This window comes from Callorhinus ursinus, unplaced genomic scaffold (assembly GCF_003265705.2).
Source record: "Callorhinus ursinus isolate GAN/ISIS: 27379988/994484 unplaced genomic scaffold, GSC_fseal_2.0 scaffold25, whole genome shotgun sequence".
In the NCBI taxonomy this organism is placed as follows: Eukaryota; Metazoa; Chordata; class Mammalia; order Carnivora; family Otariidae; genus Callorhinus; species Callorhinus ursinus.
Genome location: NW_027397087.1, coordinates 485066 through 504785, shown reverse-complemented (window position 1 = coordinate 504785; position 19720 = coordinate 485066). Strand labels below are relative to the sequence as shown.

Below are 19720 nucleotides of genomic sequence, written 5' to 3'. Positions count from 1 at the left end.
ATAACACTCAGATTTCAGATGTCTTTGAAATATCATAATAAACATCTCACACTATTAAAAATACTAATATTTAAAAACAGAATGAGGAGTGCCTGGGTGGCTCAGTCATTAAGTGTCTGCCTTCGGCTCAGGTCATGGTCCCAGGGTCCTGGGATCGAGCCCTGCATCGGGCTCCCTGCTCTGCGGGAAGCCTGCTTCTCCCTCTCCCACTCCCCCTGCTTGTGTTCCCTCTCTCGCTGTCTCTCTCTGTCAAAATATAAATAAAATCTTAAAAAAAAAATAAAAGCAGAATGAAGTGGCAAAACACTTTCCCAAAACTTGGTCTTCCTCTTAGAATCTTAGTTTTCCTTAGACATATATCTTGTAAATCCAACATGACCAATTACCACTTCTACATCCAATTAGCTCCATTTAAATCCTGTCACTGTCCTTGGATTACAGTATATCATCCTGAACTTGGCTCCTAACTACTCCTCAGTCTGCTCACTCCTATAATCCCCAAGTTCACCTCTAGCCACTCAGTCTTTCCGCCTCAGTTATACCAGATTTCTTTCAATTCCTTGAACTCACTACGCTCTTCATGCCTCCTGGTTTTGAACATCTGGTTCCATCTCCTGAAACACTCCCTTCCTCACCTCCCCCTCAGCCCAGCCTATGCCTGACTATATCTTGTTCACCCTTCAGCTTCAGCTCACATCTTACTTCCTCAGAGGGGCCTTCTCTGACTCCCAAACTGGCTTATGTTCTTTTTTTGTGTCCTGTAGTGCTCAAAACTAACTTAATGTTTCTATTCATGGTCAGCCTGTAAGGGCCAAGAGGACAAAATAACTGTGTCTTCATTGTCCATCACTGTATCCTCAGGGCTGGCATGGCATTTGGCACATTTTAGGTACTCAATACATTTTTATTTGATTAAAAAAAAATAGAACAGTGTTCTAGAATATGGGAGACCTATCACAATGCTATTTCTAACCATTCTCTCTGCCCTTCCTAGCCATTTAGTTCCTGAACACACTGTAGTGGGCCCTGTCTGTGCTCCACCTAGATCCTCTTGGACCCCTTAGTAAAACATTTCTTAATGCTTTTTAATAGCCAGCACCTGCAACTCTCTTAGGAGGACTGTCCTTGGGCTATTACAATGTCTCCCCCCTTCCTCCAGTCTTCTTGAGGTATAACTGACAAATAAAAACCCTCTATATTTAGGGTGTATAAAGAAATGATTTGATATATGTATACATTGTGAAATGACTACCTGATTACCATAATCAAATTAATTAATGCATCCATTATCTCACAAAGTTAGCTTAAAAAAAAAAGATTTCATTTTTGAGTAATCTCTACACCCAACATGGGGCTTCAACTCACAATCCCAAGATCAAGAGTCACATGCTTACCAACTGAGCCAGCCAGGTGCCCCTAGCTTTTTTTTTTTTTGTGGTAAGAACACTTAAGATCTACTTTCTAAGCAAACTTCAAGCATACAACATAGTTAGTAGTCTACTAACTGTAGTCACCATGCTGTACATTTTATCCCCAGAACTTATTCATCTTATAAATGAAAGTTTGTACCCTTTGACCAACCTCCTCCATCTCTCCCAGCCCCCAAACCCTAGCAACCATCGTTCTATTCTCTGGTTCTATGAATTCAACTTCTTTAGATTCCACATATAAGTGAGATTATACAGCATTTGCCTTTCTGTATCTGGCTTATTTCACTTAGTGTAATTTCTGGGTATACAGCCAAAGGAAATGAAATCAGTATTAGAGCTGCTTTGCTTAGGCAAGGGCCAAAGGAAGTGACCGGGAGTTTACATTCCTCCTCGCCAACACTCCCAGTCCTTAGTCACTGCAGAAGCATGAGAGCTTAACTCCTTTGACTCCACTTGGGATAAACTCTAAACTCTGAGCAATTATCTACATTCCAGAAGTCCCCTCCAGGATCCGGCTGCCCTTTGCATGCGATTGTGCCCATTCTTGGCTTTCTCCCTTCCCGGGCCAGCTTCTCCAACTCCCTTACTAGTTTCTCTTGACAGCAATTTCTTTCTTTTTTTTTTTTTTTTTAAAGATTTTATTTATTTGAGAGAGAGAGAATGACAGATAGAAAGCACGAGAGGGAAGAGGGTCAGAGGGAGAAGAAGACTCCCCGCTGAGCAGGGAGCCCGATGTGGGACTCGATTCGGGAATCCAGGATCATGACCTGAGCCGAAGGCAGTCGCTCAACCAACTGAGCCACCCAGGCGCCCAATTTCTTTCTTTTTTTGCATGAACTCAGGAAATACTGCTCCAGTGAGTCATTTTTCTGAAATTTTAACTTTTAATTGAGAAATTGATGTATAACATTGGATTAGTTTTACATGTACAACATAGTTATTTTTAATTGTATTTTTAAACAATTGAGGTATAATTGACATATAACATATTAGTTTCAGGAGCACAACATAATGATTTGACATTTGTATATATTGTGAAAAGATCACCGTGATAAACTTAATTGACATTCATCAATGCACAGTTACAAGTTTTTTTTCTTGTAATGAGATCTACTTTTTTTTTTTTTTAAGATTTATTAAAGAGAGAGCAAGCATGTGTGCCAATGGAGGGGAGGGTAGAGGGAAAGAATCCTTAAGCAGATTCCCAGTGCAGGGCTCAATCTCACGACCCTGAGATCATGACCCTAGCTGAAACCAAGAGTGGGATGCTCAACTGACTGAGCCACCCTGGAGCCCCCAGATCTAATATTTTTTTTTAAATTAGAGAGAAACAGAGAGAGCATGAGCAGGGGAAGGGGCAGAGGAGAGAGAATCAATCTTAAGCAGACTCCATGCTGAGCGCAGAGCACCAGGCAGGGCCTGATCCTACAACCCTGAGATCATGACCTGAGCAGAAATCAAGTCTGTGGATTAACCGACTGAGCCACCCAGGTGCCCCCATCTACTTTTTTTTTTTAAGATCTCTTTTAAGATTTGCTCTGTTAGGAAGATTTGAATATACAATATTGTATAGTAAACTATATTTTAAAGTCTACATTTATGTATTTATGTATTTATTTATTTATTTATAAGTAGGCTCCACACCCAGCATGGAGCCCAACCTGAGACTTGAACTCATGACCCTGAGATGAAGACCTGTGCTGAGGTCAAGAGTTGGATGTTTAATCGACTGAGCCACCCAGACACCCCTTAAGTCTACTTTTAAGATCTACTTTTTCAGCAACATTCAAATATATGCTGAGGTAGAATAAACTATAGGCACCATGCTGTACATTACATCCCCAGGATATATTTAGCTTATAACTAGAAGTTTGTACCTTTTGACCACCCTCACCCATTTTCCCATTCTCCCTTGCCTCTAACAACCAATAATATGTTCTCTGTATCAATGTATCCTAATTTTTTTTAGATTCCTCATATAAATAAGATCATACAGTATTTGTTTTTCTCTTTCTGACTTATTTCACTTAGCATAATGCCCTTGAGGTCCATCCACGTTGTCACAAGTGGCAAGATTTCCTTTTTTAAAATAGCTGAATAATATTCCATTTTGTGTATGTGTGTATGTATCCATATATGTCACATTTTCTTTATCCATTCATCCATCAGTGGACACAGGTTGTTTCCATGTTTTGGATATTGTAAATAATGCTTCAGTGAACATAAGGTGTGGATATCTTTTTGAGATAGTGATTTCTTTTCCTTCAGATAAATACCTAGAAGTGGAATTGCTGGATCATATGATAATTCTATTTTTTTTGACCAATCTAAGTTATTTATTTAAGCCATCTCCTGCCATAAGCAAAGGGATGGAAGATCAGTATACTGGTCATCATTTGATACAAGTAAGGAAGGTGAGCTTAAGGTCCCATAGACTTGTGGTCCGTGTGCAGAGTCATGGTCCAAAGCAGTGCTGTGGTCCTCACTGGGTGGTGGTCCAGGTTCTCTTTATTCATCTTCATAGCCGGTTGGAAGTGGATTCACGTGAGAGTTATGGAATAGATTATGATCACCATCTCCCCAGGAAAGGGCTTGGACCTGATGCGGAGATGGGGGTAGGCGACGAACTCGGGTCTCTCCTGCTCTCCGTGACGCGACTTCAGGAAGACATTCAGCACCCACGCCAGGGAGCGCTACGAAGTAGGTGAGAGCCTTCCACATGTGAGCTGAGCCCTCCTCGCAGTGGGCGCCACTCGACATGGACCGCCCCAGCTGTGCCCCGGACCGACCTAGCAGCCCAGACAGCCGGGACACAGACGCCGCCGCCACCGCTGCCATTTTCGACCTGGACCATATGATAATTCTATTTTTAAAAAAGATTTATTTATTTATTTGAGAGAGAGAGGGAGAGAGAGCACATGAGAGCAGGTTGGGGAGGGGCAGAGGGAGAGGGAAAGAGTCTTGACTCTGCTCTGAGCATGGAGCCTGACGTGGGGCTCGATTCCACAACCCTGAGATCAGGACCTGAGCCAAAACCAAAAACTGGATGCTCAACCAACAGCACCACTCAGGTGCCCCATGATAATTTTATTTTTAATCTCTCAGGAACTTCCACACTGTTTTCCATAATGGTTGCACCAATTTACATTCCCACCAACAGTGCACAAGGGTTCCCTTTTCTCCACATCCTCATCAACACTTCGGGAGCATTTTCTTAGTAAGTCACCTGAATATGAATCTTTGTCTCAGTTTGCTGCTACACCTCATGACCTAAGGCCCACAACAAGCTTGCTTCTGACTCAGGGCACTTGACTTTACTTTGGCTTCCTTCCTTCCTCCATGAGGTCTCTATTTAAATGCCATCTCCTCAGAGAGGCCTTCCTGAACCCCAGGTATAAAATAGCACCACTCCTTCATTTCTGTCCCACTCCTGTTGCCTTCCATCTCAGTAACTTGTTTTATTTTTCCTTCACAGCAGTCATTACTCTCTAGAAGTACATATTTACCTTTTTGTTTACCATTTCCCTGTTTCCCTGGCGTCTGCTTCATGAGGGTAAGGACTTTGTCTCTTTTGTGATTGCTGCTCTAGAACCGAGCACCTAGTGGCACTTGATAAAAATCACTGGAATGAATTATTGTTCTTTAATACAGCAGGGAAATGTAGTAGTGGAAATTTTGGGTCAAAAGAATAAAATAAAATTACATTATTAAAACTTACATTTTCTTGAAATTTGTATATAATCTTTAGAACTACATATTTTTTGTTTTTTTTTTTCATTTTGCAACTGTTTGTCAGAAATGAGTATTTTAATTAGTGTTGCATGGCCTCCCTGTAGGGACCCCAAAGACTAGTGGCATTTTCCAAGTTCTTCATGAGAACTTATCTCCATTGTAGATGGTACAAATGAAAACAATTTGCAATGGAAAGAATATGGAATGGAGTTGTAGTCCTTGTTTTTGCAAACTAGCTCTGTAGCCTTGACCATTGTACCCTTCCTCTAAAATGACTGGCTGGGCTGGATCAGTAATTATCAAACTTTTGTGTGCTTACAGGTAGATGAAAATTTTCCTGGCTCAACCTGGGAGATTTTAGTTTAGATGTGGGGTGGGCCTCAGAATCTGTATTTTCTCCATAATTAAAACAGGTAACTTAAGAACAGATAGTCTGTACACCATACTTAATAGTCAACCAGGCAAGTTGTTCATTTATTATGTCAATCAGTCCACAAACTTTTATTGAGCATCTACTATGTACTCTGCTATGTGTTGTAGATTCTGGAAATACAGTCATGAATGAAATGGACTAATCTTTGTTCTCCTGGAGGAGAGACAGAGATAGAGATAGAGATAGATAGATAGATAGAGAGAGAGAGAGAGAGAGAGAGAGAGAGAACACTTGACAGGAGACACAGACAAAAAAACATACAAAATATATATCTATTGTTAGATGGTGTTAAGTGCTAAAGAGAAAACAAGTAAGGATGGGGCATAGAGTGCCCCAGGAACAGGTTGGGGTGGTGGCGATTGGGGTTGTAATCAGGCAAGACACACTGAGATGGTGACATTTGAGGAGAGAAGGAGTTAACGATGAAGCTATCTGGAAGAAGAGCATTCCTTAAAATTAACAAGACAAGAAACAACAAATGTTGGCGAGGATGCAGAGAAAGGGGAATCCTCCTACACTGTTGGTGGGAAGGCAAGCTGATACAGCCACTCTGGAAAACAGTATGGAGCTTCCTCAAGAAGTTAAAAATAGGGGTGCCTGGGTGGCTCAGTTGGTTAAGTGTCTACCTTCGGCTCAGGTCATGATCCCAGAGTCCTGGGATCGAGACCCACGTTGGGCTCCTTGCTCAGCAGGGAGAGGGAGAAACAGCTTCTTCCTCTTTCCCTGCCTGCCACTCTTCCTGCTTGTGCTGTCTCTCTCTGTCAAATAAATAAATAAAATCTTAAAAAAAAGAACTTAAAAATGGAGCTACCCTGTGACCCAGCAATTGCATTACTAGATATTTATCCCAAAGAAAAAAATGTAGTGATCCAAAGGGGCACTTGCACCCCAATGTTCATAGCAGCAATGTCCACAATAGCCAAACTGTGGAAGGAGTTGAGATGTCCATCAACAGATGAATGGATAAAGAAGATGTGGTATATATACAATGGAATATTACTCAGCTATCAGAAAAGATGAATACCTACCATTTACATCGACATTGATGGAACTGGAAGGTATTATGCTGAGTGAAATAAGGCAATTGGAGAAAGACAATTATCATATGGATTCACTCATACATGGAGTCTAAGAAACAGTGCAGAGGATCATAGGGAAAGGGAGGGAAAAACTGAATGGGAAGAAATCAGAGAGGGAGACAAAACATGAAAAACTCTTAACTCTAGGAAACAAACTGAGGGTTGCTGGAGGGGGAGGGGGGTGGAGGGATGGGGTAAATGGGTGATGGTCATTAAGGAGGGCATGTGATATAATGAACACTGGGTGTTATATACAACTGATAAGTTATTGAACACTACATCTGAAACTAATGATGTACTATATGTTGGCTGATTGAATTTAAATTAAAAAAAAGAAAAAAAAAAAGAAGAGCATTCCAAATGGAGGGATGGGCAAATGCAAAAGGCTCTGAGGAGGGAGGCTGCCTGCATGTGGGAAGATGGGCACGCACAGAGTGCGGTGATGGGAGGATTAACAGGAAAGGTGGTGGGGAAGATCCTGAGAGGCCAGATCACACAGGGCCTTATAGGTCATTTTATAGTCTTAAGTTTTACTCTGAGCAGAATCAGAAGCCAATGGAGGGTTTTAAGCAGAGTTGAGACATTGTTCTACTCTTTAAAAAATTTAGTCCACAAGGGGAGCAGGGGTGGAAACAGGCAGGTGGTAAGTGCTTTTTATGTGTTAGCTAATTTAATTCTCATAACCAAAAGCTTTAACATTCTATTATCCATTGTTTGTTGGACTTGGTGAAAATTTTTAAAAATTAATTTTACTCAGTTCTTTGTCCTTGCTGTTATTACTGTTTATGTAACCTATTCATTCTCAACCATTCATAATTTCCTGGCCTTTTTAAAGCAGGGAGTGTGGTAGGATGGGAGGTGGGAGGGTCATTCTTTCTCCCCTCCTGACATTTCCTTCCCTGTGGATGGACCTACACTCACCCAACACCGTGGGGGTGGGGAATGTCCATTAGTTTTTGATGGAGTGTTCAACGATTCATTAGTTGCGTATAACACCGAGTGCTCATCACAACATGTGCCCTCCTTAATACCCTTAATACCAACAAAGCACTTTGTTGGTTGGTCATTCACAAAAATTACAGTAGGTGGCAGACACACTCTATCAAAATCAACCTCCATCCACAGCAGTTCTATTAAGGAGCTAGCCAATTTTACAATATCCCATTAGAAATCACACCATCTTTGTTTAAGCTTCTGTAACAGAGTACCACGGACTGGGTGGTACTCTTTTAGATGACAGAACTTTATTTCCCACAGTTCTGGAGGCTGAAAGTCCAAGATCAGGGTGTTAGCATGGTTAAATTCTGGTGAGGACCCTCTCCTGGGTTGCAGACTGCTGAGGGCTCACTGTATGGTGGACAGAATGAGAGTACTCTTTGGCTTTTTCTTTTAAGGAAACTAATACTATTCATAAGGGCTCTACCCTCATGACCTAACCACTTCCCAAAGACTCCACCTCCAAATAGCATCGCATTGGGATTAGGGTTTCAATATATGAATTTTGGGAGGGGGGACACAAATAATCAGTCCCAGATTCACTTGGCAAAGCATCTAAGTTTGGCTATTTAAGAGTGAATCCTGTTGGTTCTTATCTTGGAGTTGGCAGTTTGAATGTTTTGAATGTTTGTAAAACATGTTGAAGGAATGTTTGTAAAACATGTTGAAGGAATTCATTGTTAGTAGATTTTATTTTTTGAAATAGAAGTTGTTCAGAGCCAAGTCTTTCAAATATGAAAAGCCATTGAATTGAGTTTTTTGATGTGTAGAAGGATAATTTTTGGAAGTATTAATTTGTATTTTGCCATATGCTTATTTCTGCTCCTCTAATCCAAGTGTGTAGCCAGGCCCTTGAGAAATTCCTTGCTTCAGATATTTTTTTATAGGATAGAAATACAAATTTTGATCTTGGGGAAAGAGTATTATCCCCACTGAATATAATTTATGTCCTGGATGGGTAGAAAAAGAACAGAATAGACAAACAGAGAGAAATAAAAGATACTAGAGACTGGGAAGGAGATAAAAGTCACTGGAACTTGTGCTTGTTAGAACCCTGGGCCCCTGGCACAGGATCCCCAGCCTAAACCTTCAGTCCTCTGAGTATGCACAGGAGAGGTAGGATGCTGGACAGGAAGGAATCATAATCCACTGGGACAATGGACTTCTTGGCAGTCTGGATAGATGACTAAGCAACTCTTTAATGCTTCGGTGCCAAAAGATCCCAGGATCTTGGCGCAACTTGGAATTGGGAACCCAAATAATGGATGGAAGTGCTTATCTCTTGCAGCCTGGTAGAATGGGGCTCAGAGTCAGATTTAAGGTGATTAAAAGAGAATAAAGCAACACATTATTTCTTGTATCCCTAGAGTCACACTCACTACAGATATTTGGATATTTGTCTCTAAAATAACCATATTTACTTTTTATCTCTAATGTTTTATAGGTCTGTGAGTGCCCCATGTTTTCTGAACAAGGCTAGCATCATTGGAATAAGTATAAAATTTTGTAGGTGGCCATTTGAAGGTCAGTTTTCTTTTGCCTGTATAGATTTTTTTTAAAAAATTGACACATAGGGCACCTGGGTGGCTCAGTTGGTTAAGCGACTGCCTTCGGCTCAGGTCATGATCCTGGAGTCCCGGGATCGAGTCCCGCATCGGGCTCCCTGCTCAGCGGGGAGTCTGCTTCTTCCTCTGACCCTCTTCCCTCTCGTGCTCTCTGTCTCTCATTCTCTCTCTCTCAAATAAATAAATAAAATCTTTAAAAAAATTGAAATATAATTGACATAATAAGGCCTGTGTACATTACTAATAAACAAAACTATATCATTACTTTTAATTATTTCATTTTGTTTCTTTGAATTCCTTTATCTATTATGACAGATTCTTGGGAAAAGTCAGAAATTAGCCTTGAGATCCTATAGTATCTCCATGTACTGATATTTACTTCTCACAGAATAGATGAGAGCAAATGATTATGAGGCAATTAGCTTGGCCAAGATCATAGTGGTATAATAATATTAGCAATAATAGTGTTGATGTGATTATTATGATGACAAACTAATTGAAATGAGAGAGACAAACAAAAAAGCTACTTAATAAAGTCAAAGAAATATAGTATTTTTGGATTTGTTATGGCCCTTTAACTATTCAATGAATACGTTATAGAACTCACTACATTTGCTGTGTACTTTTCAAAGATCTTTACCAATATTAACCTCACTTAAGACTCGTAACAGTCTTCTTAGGTAGACACTAGTATCTTCTCTTACTTATTTATTTATATTATTTTATTTATTTATTTATTTATATTATTATGTTCAATTAGCCAACATATAGTACATCATTAGTTTTTGATGGAGTGTTCAATGATTCATCAGTTGCATATAACACCCAGTGCTCATCACAACATGTGCCCTCCTTAATGCCCATCACCTGGTTATCCCATCCCTCCACCCGCCTCCCTTCTGTAACCCTCAGTTTGGAGAGAAGGAAATTGAGGCATTGAGAGCCTAAGTAACTTGTTTAAGGTTATGCAACTAGTGATGGAGTCAGGGTTTCAGCCCAGGTAGGCTCACTCTAGAGTCTATGTTGTAAACCACTGTGCTACACTGCCTCTCTCTAACAGGCTCTGATGAGCAGCTGAGAGCCTCTTTTAGGAGAGAAATAAGAAGGTGTGGGTGATCCGTGGCAATAGGAGGAAACAGCTCACTCGTTTATTCATTTGGTTTCCTAGGCTTAGTTTGTTATTTTTTCAGGCTCAGTTCCTATTCCAGATAGTTCAAGAAATCAATTCAATTTTCTTACTGTCTTACTAACTGTCCCAATTTAGTACTTAGATGGTGGATCTGTCCATCAACTCTGCAGTCAAATTATGGCTTCACTGGTGTTACTGAATGATTTTTCTTTATCACATAAACAACATATTTATGATTTTTCTTTATCACATAAACAGCCATATTTCTGGTCTGTGGATTTACCATGCAATGAGCAAGATAGAGACCATCTTTACACTTGTCTTTATTTTACTCACAAGAGAATCTCCTGAAAGATCACATACTAAACATCTGAATTCTTCTGTTACCTACTCAAGGCTAGGAAAATCACACCAACCATATGCTATTTTGCCACAAACTGAAATTACTTCCATTGACACAAGTATTCAACCAGCTATAGACTCTAAAACCGCCTAACTTTCCTCTGGTTTGATACTTATTTCTAGTTGTTGGCTTGTTTATAGGTAAATGTAGAGTACAATGGAAGCTCTGAAAGGCATAGTTTTGTGTAAGTCTCAAGTTCCTAATCAAGATACTTGTTCTTTTTGAAGACATCTTGAAACAAAGGGGAGGCTTGATGTACCATGGAGACCCACAGTCCCTTGGGACCCTCAAACCAGGAAAGAAGGAGAGACAGCTCTAGCCACAGGCTGGAAGGGGGTAAACTAGCTGTTAAGCTTACTGTTGTCACATAGAGGGTCTGGGGGTTTTCTCTCCTAGATAGTTTATTTTCTATGAGTATATATAAGGTTGAACGAACTGTTTGTGATTGCAAGGGAGTCTCAATCCAGTCTCTATCATTCCAAGCAGATGTGCTGCTCCTTGTCCCTTTCCTGAGAGCCAGGGTCTTAGCTCATCTCAGACACAGAAAGGTATTTGTTGTCTGTGTACCTCACGACCAAGTAAATAAAAACATAGGTTGAAGACATACATAATGTAGTCTCCATACAAAATATTATTATTTATATCCAGAACTGTATTAGCAACCTTACCTACCAGAATAGAAGCCTATGTAGTAATCATTGTCCAGGATAATTTTGAAATTTGGCTAAATTTTAGGATTTCTTTTTTTTTAAGATTTTATTTATTTATTTGACAGAGAGAGACACAGCAAGAGAGGGAACACAAGCAGGGGGAGTGGGAGAGGGAGAAGCGGGCTTCCCGCTGAGCAGGGAGCCCGATGTGGGGCTCGATCCCAGGACCCTGGGATCAAGACCTGAGCCGAAGGCAGATGCTTAATGACTGAGCCACCCAGGTGCCCTAAATTTTAGGATTTCTAACACCAAAGTAGATATTATGAAAATCTTGGCCACCCTTATATAATTTTTATTTTTTCTCTTTTTCAGCTTCCCTCGGCTTCTTTTCATTATAATTTCTCTCTCTCCTCTTTTCCCCACTTTTCTTATTTAAAAAAATGCTTCATGTTCTGAAAATCTCTGAGTCAGGTCTCAGCTTAAATGAGTTTCCTAGGGAAACATTTTCTAATGCCCAGATTAGATTGGGTAGCTCTAGTCAAAGTATTCATAACTCATACAATCAGTTTAGTCATTAATTATGGCATGAAAGGAATCATGTTTATATTTTTACTCTTTGTCCTCCTCTCTGCCATTAGAGTGGATGAGGGCAGGGACATATCTGCTTCTTTCTTTGCTAAATTCCCAGGGCTGGCACACAGTAGTAGTTCTTAACAGGTAATTGTCCCCTTTTCGAAGGTTTAAAAAAAAAAATCCCCCCCCCCGTTTTTTGGTTGTTGGTGTTTGTTTTCTATTTCATCAGATACCTTAAATATATTTATGTACAATACAGAATGTTAAACCTGGAAGAGACTGTCAATGCTTATCTAGTTCAATTCTCTGCCCTTTCCCCTTAATTTAAATATGAGAGACCTAAGTCTCAGGTAGGTGCAGTGACTTCCACATGGTTACATTGAACACAGGTGACAGAACTAGGACCCTCAGTCCAAGTCTCCTTCCATATATTACATTGGTTCCCCTCCCTTACTCCTCTTTTTGTCAACCCAAGTATCTAATAAGTAAGGAGAAAATCCATCCAAGATGAAAGGGATGTTTCTCTTCTATTTAGTCCAGTCCAAATATCTTAAGTTTTCAAAGCATGATTTGGGGATGATTTAAAAATATTTTTGAAGTATAGGAAACTGCTAAGGGATAACATTTTTTCATCATTCAACATTAGAGGGCCAGGTACATGTAAAGACGTCAACCTTGAAGTGCAACTTTCCTTTGAGTCACACTGTTATGAGGGGAAGGAGGAAGACAGGACAAAGTTGTGCCTGGGATGCTAGCTAGCATAGTCTGATATGGAATTCATAATCCCAGAGATCTCTGAGGTTGATCTAGCCAGCAGGCAAGTAGTCTTTTCTTCCCTTAACAATACATGAGCCTTCCTAGACAATACAATTTTTTTTTTAGTAGAATCTTTTTTATTCAGGAAAAAAACAAACAAACCAAAAAACAAAAAAGTTTTCTAACCACACACAGGAGGAGTTTGGGTAGGGGGAGGTGTCTGTCCATCCAGCCCCAGCCCCTAGCCCATGTGGTTTTGGCAGCAGTAAGGGGTGTGGGGTAATGGCCCTCCAAATAAAAATGCTGTATGTGTGTATCTGGGAAGGAGAGGGGTACAAAAGCCGTGGGGAGTGGTGGGGGGAAGGGACGGACGAGGTCAGTACTGGGAACGCCGCAGGTGGGAGGCCATTTCATAGCATTTCTTGTTATCATACCACCGTGGACACCTTCTTCGCCCATCAGCAGGACTAGCGTCTTGGCAGTCATGGCGACAGTGATGTTGAAAGTGGGGGCTCCCCCAGTGCTCTTGGTACGAAGATCCATGGTAAATTCCCCATCCTGCAGCAGTGAGTCCCGGATAACAGAACATTTCTGGCCCCCAAGTGTCAGCCCGTTCACAAAAAAACTTGATCTGTCTTTGCCAACCAGGACACCGACCTCAGCTGGTGTGATGTTGACGAAGGTTTTCCCGGGGACGGCGGCCCAGACGGAGGGTAAGACCTCAGAGTCCACGATGGCCGCGTCCTGACAGGTCCCGTCTACCATGAGGTTGTCGATGTAGGCGTCCCACCCGGCCATGGCACTGCTACGGCGCTGCTCTCAGCGCTGCTGCGGGGGTCGCGGCCAGGGCTCGGGGGGCCTCGGGCTGGCGGGCGGGGGGAGGCGGAGAGCTCGGGGCACGTGCTGCCGTCCGGACCGCGGCTCTGCTGGCTGTGCCGACAATACGGTTTTCTTAGAGAAAAATGCTTCGCGCAGAGAAGGAAGTAGGGATTTGAAAAAGCCATCCTGAGCAGGAAGCATTATGAGAGGTAGTAGGATCAGAGGTATTCCAGAGAGGTTATTAGCCTGGTAGCCAATTGTGCTGCTATTAAGAGTTCTCCTTATTCTCATGTGGGAATGAGGAGTTAGCAGAGAGTGCTTGTATGAGATTGTGATGTCTTAATAGTACATCACTTGTAAGAACCAGGGGGAAATATTTTTTTATTCAGCCTTAGTTTTTACATTAAGAGACTGCTGCTTTGTATTTTCTTAAAAAGAATGTGGTTAAGGGGCACCTGGGTGGCTCAGTCAGTTAAGCATCTGACTTCGGCTCAGGTCGTGATCTCGGGTTGTGGGATGGAGCCCTGGGTTGAGCCCTTCGTTAAGCCCTGAGTGGAGCTCCATGCTCAGCAGGGAGTCTGCTTCTCCCTTTCTCTCTCCCTCTGCCCCTCCCCTGCGTGTGCTCTCTCTGTCTCTCTCTCAAATAAATAAACAATCTTAAAAAAAGAGTGTGTTTAAAAAAAAATAATCTGGTTTAGAAAAGCTATGGAGAGTAAGTAGAGAAGAGCAATGCAATGATGGAAAAGATGAAAACAGGTTTTAAAATGTTTTTATTATTATTCACATGGAAGAGGTAAAGCTAAAGAATAAATCAAGAAACATGTAAACAGAACTTTGATCAGCTGTTCTCAATATGTACATAACACAAGTGAGACAATAAGCTTGTTACATAAATGGAAAGCTAATTATATAGTATAAAAAGATATATTCTTGATATGATTTTAAAAACACTGTGAATAGCTACCTGAATTTAATGTTTTAGGGACTAACTTTTCTGGAAGGGAAAGGCTGGTTATACGACCAATAGGCAACACTTGAAAGTGTGAGAGATTTCATCTCTTGCTTTGTTAGTAACCATGGCTGAAATATATTTTGAGGGGGCCTCTGTAGAACACAAAACAAGAAAAAAATATCTGTTTATTTTTTAGCTTTTAAGAGCTCTTGCGTATTTCTTGTGAAATAGAATCATTCATTAACTTAAAGAAACTAGTGAACAAAGAAGTTCTTCTCCAAGTAATCTAAGAACACCCCAAAAGTCATTTTAGCTTTCTATATTTCTTACAATCGTTCTAGGTTGGACTGAATCAGCCAAGGAATATTTGATTTTCCTTCTGCCTTGGTTATGCTGTGTAAGCATTCTTTTTTTTAAAAGATTTTATTTATTTATTTGACAGAGAGAGACACAGTGTGAGAGGGAACACAAGCAGGGGGAGTGGGAGAGGGAGAAGCAGGCTTCCCACGGAGCAGGGAGCCCAGTGCAGGGCTCCATCCCAGGACCCTGGGGTCATGACCTGAGCCAAAGGCGCCCCAGCTTTGTAATCATTCTTTAGAGAATATCTCACCAAATCTTATAATAGTTGTTTAAAAAGCAGGGTGGAAGATTTGAATGATCTAAATTCTAGGACAAAATCTAACACTATTTAAAGGAATACAATAAAATGCAATAATCAACAATGTAAAAATCGCAACTAGCATCCAAGCAAAAATTCTCAGGCATAATTTGCAACGGCATGGATAGAGCTAGAGAGTATTGTGCTAAGTGAAATAAATCATTCAGAGAAAGACAGATACTATATGATTTCACTCATATGTGGAATTTAAGAAACAAAACAAATGAGCAAAGGTGAGAAAACAGAGAGGCAAACCAAGAAACAGACTCTTAACTGTAGCGAACAAACTGATGGTTACCAGAGGGGAGGTGGGGGGATGGGATAAATAGGTGCTGGGGATTAAGGAGCGTACTTGTGATGAGCACCCCGTGTTGTATGGAAGTGTTGAATCACTATATTGTACACTTGAAACTAGTATTACACTGTATTAATGAACTGGAATTTAAATAAAAACTAAAAACTAACTAAACACAAAAAGAAAAAAATTATAAAGTAAGTGATTAGTATTAGATGTTAGTGGTTAAAGGTTAGGGGTTTGGGGTTAAAGTTAGGGATTAGGGTTACAGATAGGGTTAGGGTTAGTGTTTGGGTTAGGGTTAAGGTTATGGTACATGCCTGGAATTTTACAGTTCAGAGACCTCTCCAGAGGGTTAGGGTTAGGTGAGGTGTTAGGGTTATGGATAGGGTAAATTTTAGGGATAGTATTCAGGGTTAGTGGTTAGACGTAGGAGTCAGTTATGGTTTTGGGTATGGTATGTGCCTGGTATTTTCAGATGAGGTATCACAGAGAATAAAACCCCAAACTTCTGCTGGGGTTACTGTAAGAGTTCTGGTTAGAGTTAGGGTGAGAATATGTGCCTGGTGTTTTGCCATTCAGAAACCTCTCCAGAGGGTTAGGATTTGTGGTTCAGGATTAGCATTTGGGTTTATTTTAGGGTTTTGTTTAGGGTTGGTTTTAGGGTTAGCATTGGGTTTGGGTTAGTGTTTGGGTTAGGGTTAAAGTTAAGTTAGGGCTTAGGGTTTAGCAGTTTGATGTTAGGATATGTGCCTGGAAGACATAAGTATTTTTTTTAAAGATATATTTATTCATCTTAGACAGAGAAAGAGAGAGAGAGTGGGCACACGAGCACGGGTAGAGGTAGAGGGAGAGGGAGAGAGAGAATCATCAAGCAGACTTCCCACTGAGCAACTGAGCACGGAGCCAGACTCAGGGCTGGAACCCAGAACTCTGAGATCATGACCCAAGCAGGATCCAAGAGTCAGCAGCTTAATGGATTGAGTTACCCAGGCACTCAAAGGAAGATATAAGGATTTCTAAACATATGTGTGAAAGCATGTTGGAATAGCTCTGTGCTTAACTCATTAAAGCTACATTGTGCAAAAAAAAAAAAAATTCAGGCATACTATGAAGAATAATAATATGACCCCCAGAAGAAAAATAAATCAACATATTCAGGAATGACAGAAATGTTGGAAATACCAGAAAAGGATGTGAAAATCTCACCAAGGCATATAACAATTAAATTGTTGAAAACCAGTGATGAGAAAAACTTAAAGGCAGCCAAATAAAAAAGATTCATTGCATATAGAATGAGAGCAAATGACTTTTTTTAAAGATTTATTTATTTACTTATTTGAGAGAGAGAGGAAGAGAGAGAGAGAAGGAAAGTGCGCACAAGCCTGGCGGGCAGGGGCAGAGGGAGAGGGAGAGAGAGTCTTTAGCAGATTCTGCTCTGATCACGGAGCCTGACATGGCGCTGATCTTATGATCCTGAGATCACAACCTGAGCCAAAACCAAGAGTCAGACCCTGAACAGACTGCACCATGCAGGTGCCCCACAAATGGCTTCTCTTAAGAAACTAAGTAATCAGTGCAATCCCTATCAAAATACCAAAATACCAATAGCATTTCTCACAGAACTAGAACAAATATTCCTAAAATTTGTACAGAACCACAAAAGACCCTCAACAGCCAAAGCGATCTTGAGAAAGAACAAAACTGAAGGTATCACACAATCCTAGATTTCAAGATATACTACAAAGCTGTGGTAATCAGAATAGTATGGGACAGGCACAAAAATAAACACATAGATCAATAGAACAGATTAGAGACCCTATAAATAAACCCATACTTAAATAATTAATATATAACAAAGGAGGCAAGAATATGCAATGGGGAAAAGACTGTCTCATCAGCAAATTGTGTTGAGAAAACTGGACAACTACATGCAAAAGAATGAAACTGGATCATTTTCTTACACTATTCACAAAAAATAAGCTCAAAATGGGTTAAAGACCTAAACGTAAGACCTGAAACTATAAAACTCCTAGGGGAAAGCATAGGCAGTAATCTCTTTCATGTTGGCTTTAGCAACATTTTTCTAGATGTTTTCCCAGCCAAGAGAAACAAAAACAAAATTCAACTATTAGGACTACACCAAAATAAAAAGCTTCTGCATAGCAAAGGAAACAAAACAAAAAGGCAATCTAATGAATGGGAGAAGATATTTGCAAATGATATATCTGATAAGGGGTTAATCTCCAAAATATATGAAGAACTTACACAACTCAACACCAAAATCACAAATAACCTGATTAAAAATGGGCAGGAGTGCCTGGCTGGCTCAGTCGGAAGAGTGTGTGACTCTTGATCTCAGGGTCATAAATTTGAGCTCCATGTTGGGTGTAGAGATTATTTAAATAAATAAATAAATTTAAAAAATGGGCAGAAGACCTGAATAGACATTTTTCCAGAGAAGACATATAGATGGTCAATAGACACATGAAAAAGATGCTCAACATCACTAATCATCAGGGAAATGCAAATCAAAACCACAATGAGATATCACCTCACACCTGTCAGAATGGCTAGTATCAAAAAGGCAAGAAATAACAAGTGTTGGTGAGGATGTGGAGAAAAAGGAACCCTTGTGCACTGTTGGTGGGAATGTATGTTGATGAAGCCACTGTGGAAAACAGTATGGAGTTTCCTCAAAAAATTAAAAATAGAAATACCTTACCATTCAGTAATTCCACTATTGGGTATTTACCCAAAGAAAATGAAAACACTAATTCACAAAGATATATGCACCCTTATGTTTATTGCAGCATTATTTACAGTAGCCAAGATATAGAAACAACTTAAGTGTCCATCAGCAGATGAATGGATAAAGAAGAAGTGTTATAAATACATGATGGAATAGTATTCAGCCATGAAAAAGGAAGATACTCTCCCATTTGTGACAACATGGATGTATCTAAAGGATGGTATGTTAAGTGAAATAAGTCAGACAGAGAAAGACACACACCATATAATTTCACTTACATGTGGAATGTAAAAAACAAAACAAATGAAGAAACAGGAAACAAACAAAAAAACAGACTTTTAAATACAGAGAACAAACTGGTTATTGTAGGTGGTAGGAGGGGAGGTAGGTGAGAGGGATGGATGAAGTAGATAAAGGGGAATGGGGGGTAGGTGAGGGGAGGGGAGGTAGGTGAGGGGGATGGATGAAATAGATAAAGTGGAATGGGGGGTACAAACTTTCATTTATAAAATAAAGAAGTCACGGAGATGAAAAGTACAGCGTAGGGAATAAAGTCAATAACATCGTAACAAGGTTGTCTGGTGACAGATTGTGACTACACTTATTTCGTGAGCACTGAGTAATGTACAGAATTGTTGAATCAATATATTGTATACCTGAAACTAATGCCACATTGTATGTTTATTATGCTTCAATTAAAAATGTTTATTTTTGTTTATTTTTTTTTAAAGATTTTATTTATTTATTTGACAGAGAGACACAGTGAGAGAGGGAACACAAGCAGGGGGAGTGCGAGAGGGAGAAACGGGCTTCCCGCTGAGCGGGGAGCCCGATCCCAGGACCCTGGGACCACAACCTGAGCCGAATGCAGATGCCCAATGACTGAGCCACCCAGGAGCCCCTGGTTTTGTTTTTCTTAAAAAAAAAACCCCAAAACACAAGGTGAATCACAATCCCATTTTGCTATGTATTGTCAAATGGTCAATCTCCCTCCACCTTCTGTGCTCTTTGACAGGAAGCTGATCTGTGATTTTTGGTCACATCTTCTCTCATTAACCCAAGGTCCCCACAGTTATTTCTAAGAATTCTCAGCTTTGTTCACAAACCATGGCCTTCCATGAGCAAACTGCTGGCAAGCCTCTGTAAATGCTGTGCTGTTTCAGATTTTCATATCTTTTTTTTTTAGATTTTCATATCTTTATATGAGCTGCTCCTTCTGTCATTGCTCAAAGTCACATTATCACCCAACTATTACCTTTTTGATGAAGTCTTATCATACTTTCCACTCATATCTTATTATTTATCTTCTATGTGGAGCTTTTAATACTACATTTATCCTCTATTTAAAATATTTCTTTACATTTCTCTCATTCACAGACTGTGAATTCTTTGAGGGAGATTCCTTGTCTCCTCTTCTTCCTCCTTCTGTATAATTATCATCTGTAACAGAACTTGGTATATTAGAATCTCAATTAGTGTTTTCAGAAATAATGTGAAT

At 40.2% G+C, this 19720-nt stretch overlaps 2 pseudogenes; both read right to left on the bottom strand.

Annotated features, from left to right (window-relative positions):
• Positions 1–3737: 3737 nt before the first annotated feature.
• LOC112833081 (cytochrome c oxidase subunit 6A1, mitochondrial pseudogene) lies at positions 3738–4268 on the bottom strand (annotated as a pseudogene).
• An 8839-nt stretch (positions 4269–13107) lies between these two features.
• LOC112833080 (profilin-1 pseudogene) lies at positions 13108–13559 on the bottom strand (annotated as a pseudogene).
• Positions 13560–19720: the final 6161 nt, after the last annotated feature.